Consider the following 6,000-nt stretch of genomic DNA (forward strand, 5'->3'; position numbering starts at 1 on the left):
AACCTCAAAAACCCTTTCGAGGCCAATGAGAAATAAGGAAACAATTTAAGAACTAATATAAAAATGAATGTGACGGAGGTGTGTGTGTGTGTGTGTGTGTGTGTGTGTGAGAGAGAGTGAGAGAGTGAGTGAGTGAGTGAGTGTGAGCGAGAGAGAGAGAGAGAGAGAGAGAGGGTAACCTACATAATACATATCTGGCATCTTTTCGCATATTTCGCAACTATTAGCATACTTCACAACTGTCCGCAATTTTACCGCATAAAATGGCATAAAAACCCTGCATATTTATTTGCATAGTCAAGCATTTTAGTTCGCATAATCTGGGATTTAAGTACGCAGGATCAAGAATTTTTGCTCGCGTTTTTCTGGAGGGTCTATTTAACAAGCATTTATTGATCCATTTATGATCGATTGATTGTCACTGGATTTTGCATTTTTGGAATAGAGCTTGATTGGAAAGTGTTTTTCATCCAGTAACAAATATTCTTAAACTTTCATAAGCATGATAAATATGTTTCTCTTTATAAATTGGTTCAGAGTGATACGACTGCAGACCGTTTCGTAGTTTATTCAGAGATTCCTCAGTTCTGATTCGCCTGCAGAGATTCTCGTTATCTGTCTGTGTTTCTGTAATTGTTGTAAATAATGAAAACTGGCAGGTGATTACTGATATCGTTAACTAATAAGCCACTCACTCTGATATTATCTGTAACGTTTGGTAAATATATTATCAATTAAGGTTACACACTGGGTAGTAATCCTACTGGGTCTGGTGATTTTTTTTGGCTTTTTATGTGGGTTAGTCCCTCTGAACACACAGCACAGCTCCTGTGTTTCAGACATATTGAGCTCTCTTGAGCTTTCAGTAAATGTTTGGACCAGGACGTGGACTTTCTGCTGGTCGTGTTGCATTGCCTGGGAGTCAGTCAGATGGGCGACCAATGTCCTGTCATTCACATACTTTAGAAGAGTCCTTCCTTCTCTGCTGCAGGACATGCTGTTGGTGTATACAGAGGAGAGAATGGGAGACAGAACACAGCCCTGGGGCATCCCTGTCTGTCAAACCATTGTCCTGTTCTTTTTTACTTCTTTGTTTTACCATTTTGCTCTTTTTTTTTCTTCCTGATTTTTAACTGTTGTCTAGGTGCTGTGTTGGTTTTAGATATACAATTTCCTCCGAAGTATATACCAAAGGGAAACATAAAGATCTCACCGTCTATCTGGTATTAAAATCCTTCAAAAACGCATGTGGTCTGTCTTTTAAAAAGCCCTTTACCCATAAAATCAAGTGGAGGTTTAGCAGTATTCCAGATGTTGGAGGGACAGAGAATGAATTGAGCTCTGGAGCATTTTGATGAGAGCTCTTCTCCTCCTGGTGGCTTCAGCTGTTTGGACTTTATATTTCTAAACTCTTTCAGTCTGAACCTTCTTCAGCTCTCAATGACTTCAACATCAAACTCTGTCCTCTAATCTCACTTCTTTCTCTCTTTATTCAGGTTGCAGAGCTGCTGGTTGTCAGAGATCAGCTGTTCTTCTGTGGCCTCAGCTCTGAAGTCCAACCCCTCCCTCCTGAAACATCTGGACCTGAGTGAGAACCCTCTGCAGGGTTCAGGAGTTGAGCAGCTGTGTGGTTTTCTGGAGAGTCCACTCTGTCGTCTGCAGACTCTGAGGTCAGACTCCATGTTTGAGTGTGTTTCAGTAAAGTAGTGTTGACACTAAAGGTCAGACATCAGGCTGATCTGAGAGTGATCCACACTGAGGATCTCCAGGAGAAAGGGAGCTTCTTCTCTGGTCTTCAGTCCTGTGACTGTGGCAGAGCCGTGTGCAGCTCCACATTTCAAAGCTTGCTAGAAGAAGAAAGGAGCTGCAGTGGATCATTGACTGTGAACCTCTGACACGCTCCATGTTGACCTTCAGCTTTCAAAGCAGGCTGATCTCTCCTGGATCAAGCTGTCACTGATCTCCCAGCTGGAGCTCCAAACTCTCAGCAACTCTGCAAACTCTGGACTTGTTGGCTTTCTGTCCGGTAACCTTGGCTGTTGACATGTCCTCCACTGGACTCTGCTTCTGTTTGGTCTTCACATCAGTTCAGCTCTCCACAAGATCAAAGATCAAATCAGGGAGAAGAAGAACTGTAGTTCTTCTTTCAGTTCCTCGGAGCTCCAACCTTCTTAAGAAGAACAAATGAACAACAAGGATCAGTCTGATCAGTCTCATCTAAAGAGGATTAACTCCTCATTTCAGCTCACATTTACAACCAAAGTTCGAAAATATTGAGATAAAATCTGTTCAATGATTTCGATATCTGTTCTGAAGAGGATCAAATTAATATTAACACTTGAACAAAAAAAATGAACAGATTTGTGGGAATTTATACAATATCAAAATGAATTGAATGTGTATTTGAGAGAGAGTGAACTGAGTTCTGCAGAACTTTAGTGAGCAGCATTATTTAATGAGAGCTCTTCTCCTCCTGGTGGCTTCAGCTGTTTGGACTTTACATTTCTAAACTCTTCCAGTCTGAACCTTCTTCCGCTCTCAGTCACTTCAACACCAAACTTTGTCCTCTCATCTCACTTATTTCTCTCTTTATTCAGGTTGGAGCTCTGCTGGTTGTCAGAGATCAGCTGTTCTTCTGTGGTCTCAGCTCTGAAGTCCAACCCCTCCCTCCTGAAACATCTGGAACATCTGGACCTGAGCAGGAACCCTCTGCAGGATTCAGGAGTTTATCAGCTGTGTGGTTTTCTGCAGAGTCCACTCTGTGGTCTGCAGACTCTGAGGTCAGTTGACTGTCTGTTACTGTTGCTGAAGGAGAAATGTTTGTCAGCAGCTGTGATCTGAGACTCTGATCCTGCAGTGAGAGAGTGGACTGAGCTCAGCAGCAGCTGACTGGTGTGTGTGGACATGAGGAGGTGTGTGAATGTTGTGCTGACATGTGGATGATGTGTGTGATGAAGATCCACAACAACAGAACAGCTCATTGATCAGGACTCAGTAATGTGGAGCTGCTCATTTCTCCATCAATACATCTGATTGGTTCCTCCTCATTGATTCTGCTGCTTTCTCTCTTTATTCAGGTTGTGGGGCTGCGGTTTGTCAAAGATCAGTTGTTCTTCTCTGGCCTCAGCTCTGAAGTCCAACCCCTCCCACCTGAAGGAGCTCGACCTGAGTCTCAACCAGCTGCAGGCTCCAGATGTGCAGCAGCTGGTTGATCTCCAGCAGAGTCCAGACTGCAGCCTGCAGACTCTGAGGTCAGTAGATGGTTGGAGTGAGTCCATGCTGCTTTCAGCAGGTTTGGACTAAACACAGTCAGTGTGAGAACAAAGATCCAGTGTTTGACTCTCAGTGAGGCTGTGAGAGGAGAACGCTGAGCAGCTTCAGGATTGGACAGCAGAGGACACACAGTCAGCCAATCAGAGGAGCCGCAGGCTTGTTGTGTTGGTGTGACAGTGGTGGTCCTTCATGAGCTCTGAGCTGCTGACTGCTGCTCTGAACAGGACTGAAGTCCTCACTGCTTCACAGAGACTCTGATCATCTCCTCTCTTCTCTCTGCAGCTGGAGCTGAGAGCAGAGCTTCATCCAGCAGTGAGTGACAGAGGAACCAGCAGAAGATGTGTAGTGTGAAGAACTGTGAGAGTCCAGCATCAAACCAGGGCTCCTCTCTGGATGTGATGCAAAATCATCACTGTGTTTGGACTCCTCCTCTCATGTTTCACTGTCTGCACCTGCACTGTTTTGAAAATCAGTCTTCTCACTATAAAAGCTGAGCTGTTTGAGGAAGAATGAGACAACTCCTGCAGCAGCTTCACGTTAGGTTGTTTTCTCAAGAGTCATATGTACTTTCTGGCCTGTAATTCTCCTGACACCATGACATGTGGTATTGTTATAGTACTGAACAGTTTTTTTTAATGAGCATATTTTTATTCTGTAGTTTTACTCATCATATACATTTGCAGATAATGTTTTGTTTTTTCTGTAACCACAGTGCTATAGACATAGCTACCTTCCAAAGCTAAACAGTCACAGAGTGTGCTTGGGAGGCTTCAGGGAGGCTTTACGGTCCCTCACCTGCTCGCTGCTTCTCCTGGGGCCACGGGACGAGAGCTCTCTGTAACCCCCGTTACAAATAAACAGAGCACTTAATGATTGAGAAATGGGTCAAATAGGAATAAATAACTTTATTAAAAACATTATAAAAACAGTTGAAAACGTTGTTACATAAATGCTGTTATCATTTACGTAAGTAATTCATTGGTTTTAATTTTGTTTAAAAAGAAAAAGTATTGTACACTTTTGTTTCGATCATAGATTGTATATAAATGGATAGACGTTTCGTGACGTCACCGATAGAGTTCCCAACCGCTGTTCTGAAGACTTTACCGAGTCCAGCAGGACGTCTCCACATTGAATATTTGAAACCGGATGTAAATGTGATTGGTCCAGCCCGTCACGTGACCACATCACAGGGACAGAGGAGGCACTGTGATAGGGCGATTTATGCAAAACTTTAACTTGTAATATAAAATCAACAGATGATATATGCGAAAATCAGAGTCTGGTGAAGCCAGCACGGTTATAGAAATTAGTGATAGAGACCAAAATATGTCCTGAAACCAGGCGCTTTATATGTTTATTTGCACTCTGAAAATCGGCATTTTTGAATGGGTTCCAATGGGACCTGGGCTCTTTTTGAAACCAGTATCATCGCCCCCTGCTGGAATCTCTCTAGAATTACAGCTTTTTTGCACTTCCGCATTGTCTTCATGTTTGATGAGCGGAGGTTGGCGCCTGGTTTCAATATTTTTTTTTTCCAAACGCGCCCCTCCCCCACCCGCGCGAGCTGTGTGACATGGAGAGAGCAGCAGCTGCAGCACAGCGATCCAGCCTGCACGCAGATCAGCTATTAACAGAAAACTACGAGAAATACTCAGAGATATCAGCGCAAAACTGTTGTCTAACCAAACTGGAGGAGGGGTGTGAGCCAAAAAAGGAGTTTTAGTCACTACCAGAAGAGTTTTGGTGAGTTTTATGTCGTTTTTTTTTTGCCTGTCTTTGCACAGTGTGCTTTGCTGTTGTAAACAAGGTGTCTATTCCCATTCAAACTTGATCAAGATGGTTGAAAATGGCACATTTATGTTTTGTAATTTCATTTGACATGATCTGAGCCTGAAAGTGTTTTATTTCATGTGTTTTGAGTACATTTTGTGCAGCGGTGGACCGTACATTTCACAATAAGGCCTTCAGAACAGATCTGCCTGAACCAATCCACCTCTCAACTATTTTATGTGTATAAAAAAATATTATGCAGATATGCATATAAAGAGTTGTTGCACAGCAGATAGATACTTGTGCAGCCAGAATAAATGCCTTTGCTGAAGTGCACAATAGGGTGTTCCTAATGACGTCATCGGTTGCTGAGCAACAGTTTCAGGCGCCATGTTGGAGGGCATACACGGAGTTAAACACATCAGACGGTGGCGGATTACTGCAGACTTTTCAGCGAAAAAAAAACAGGAAAAAAAAAAAAAACAGGATTCTGTATCACAAAAAGTGCAAGGGGATTGACTATGTTGAACCATACTTGATCGCAAGCACGGAATTTACCCGGAACGGGGATAAATGGGCTGACATTAGCTACTTCGACATCGTTAATTACCTGGTCTACTCGCTAAACCGTCTGTATGCTGTGACAACGAAAACTGCAAAATGCAGCGGTTCCATTTAGGCTGTGTGGACATCAAGGAAACCCCAGAGGGTGTGCGAGGTTCTGGGTTCTGTCCAGAATGCAGATGTAGCAGGAAAAAGAGTAGTTAAAGCAGCTCATGACATTACAGCTCCTCAGTTGCTTTACACCTGCTAGTTGTTACTGAAGTCTGATGTGACATGTGACTCAAGCTGTGATAGTAATTGATCTATATGTGTTATTTTGAAGTTATCTGGCCTTTTCTTGTTTTTATATAAATTCTGGAGATGTGTTTTCATGTCGACTCAGCTTGCTGA

The 6,000-nt window shown here is 43.0% G+C and overlaps 1 long non-coding RNA gene across 1 annotated transcript; it reads left to right on the top strand.

Annotated features, from left to right (window-relative positions):
* The first annotated feature begins 2,718 nt into the window (after positions 1-2,718).
* LOC115381822 (uncharacterized) lies at positions 2,719-4,504 on the top strand. The gene is made up of 3 exons (XR_003930461.1): positions 2,719-2,780; positions 3,078-3,251; positions 3,556-4,504. It is a non-coding gene; the product is annotated as an uncharacterized LOC115381822 (long non-coding RNA).
* The last annotated feature ends 1,496 nt before the right edge of the window (positions 4,505-6,000 follow it).

Source organism: Salarias fasciatus, chromosome 3, assembly GCF_902148845.1.
Source record: "Salarias fasciatus chromosome 3, fSalaFa1.1, whole genome shotgun sequence".
Taxonomy (NCBI): domain Eukaryota; kingdom Metazoa; phylum Chordata; class Actinopteri; order Blenniiformes; family Blenniidae; genus Salarias; species Salarias fasciatus.